A 938-nucleotide genomic window follows, 5' to 3' on the forward strand; every position below is an offset into this window, starting at 1 on the left:
GCACCTGCGTGTGGGTAGGCTGCGCTTGCTGGGGTCGGCGGCGCCAGGTGCGCGGGTCCGGCCGCCCGTGGTGCTCTCCCGGGTCCTGGCACCCCTATCCCTGCTCTCACTTTTGGCCGCACTCACCCACGCGTGGCGTTTCCAAACCCGAGACGCCCTCCGGCCCGGCTCCGTATGCCACCTTCTGCGAGTTCGCTACAAAGTCCCCTAAAGCAGGACTCGCAAGGAAGCTTTTGTATAATTGAATGCAAGCTGTGTTTTCTCCTCGTTAGTTAAGTTCAGGGTTGTGTTTTTCCCTTGTGGATTTGTTGTGTCAAGCACCTTTTCCCTCAAAACGGGATTGGAATTTGTGACAGCGCGTACGTAGCAAAGAGCCTGGCCCACAGTAGGCGCTTAGTAAATATTTTTTGAAAGCTTGAGTCACGATGCTAAGTTTGGAAAATTCTACCGAGTTGTGCGTCGCTATAGTTAAGATTTTATGGGTTCCCAACATCGCTTTGAAAAGTACAGTAATTTTAAGGCTCCACAAAGATTTAAATCGGGCTTTTTTACATTCCCGGTAACAAGTGCCTCTGTTGGATGCTTAAATTAACTCAAAACCCGAGTTCTGTAATTTGCGCATTCTGATTGTTCCAGAAAGTGTTAACCTTTCAGATTAAAGTTTTCAGAGGAACCATTCTTCATTCATTCTTCATTCAGATGAAGTAATTCATTTGATCTGAATCACCTAGAATAAATTTATTTACAAAGCTTTTTCCTGATTAGCTTTTTAGATACAAGTATGAGCGATCACAGTGATGTACATGTGAATACATTCAGAAATACAAGTCTCAACTATGAATTTTTTCAAAAAGATATTCATACCTAGTGAAAGCATGCAGGAGAAAATTATAACAGCAAATTTGCCCCCTCCCCCCGCCCTTACCGGGGACAACTGC

At 45.3% G+C, this 938-nt stretch overlaps 1 protein-coding gene across 1 annotated transcript in view; it reads right to left on the reverse strand.

The window, feature by feature from the left end:
- Positions 1-264, reverse strand: part of TRAK2 (trafficking protein, kinesin binding 2) — a 74,865-nt gene extending 74,601 nt beyond the window's left edge. The window contains exon 1 of the mRNA XM_010860969.1: positions 127-264. The gene's annotated coding sequence lies outside the window, so the exon portion shown is untranslated. The remainder of the gene's footprint in view (positions 1-126) is intronic.
- Between the last annotated feature and the right edge of the window lie 674 nt (positions 265-938).

This window comes from Bison bison, unplaced genomic scaffold, assembly GCF_000754665.1.
Source record: "Bison bison bison isolate TAMUID 2011002044 unplaced genomic scaffold, Bison_UMD1.0 scf7180017864471, whole genome shotgun sequence".
Classification (NCBI taxonomy): domain Eukaryota; kingdom Metazoa; phylum Chordata; class Mammalia; order Artiodactyla; family Bovidae; genus Bison; species Bison bison.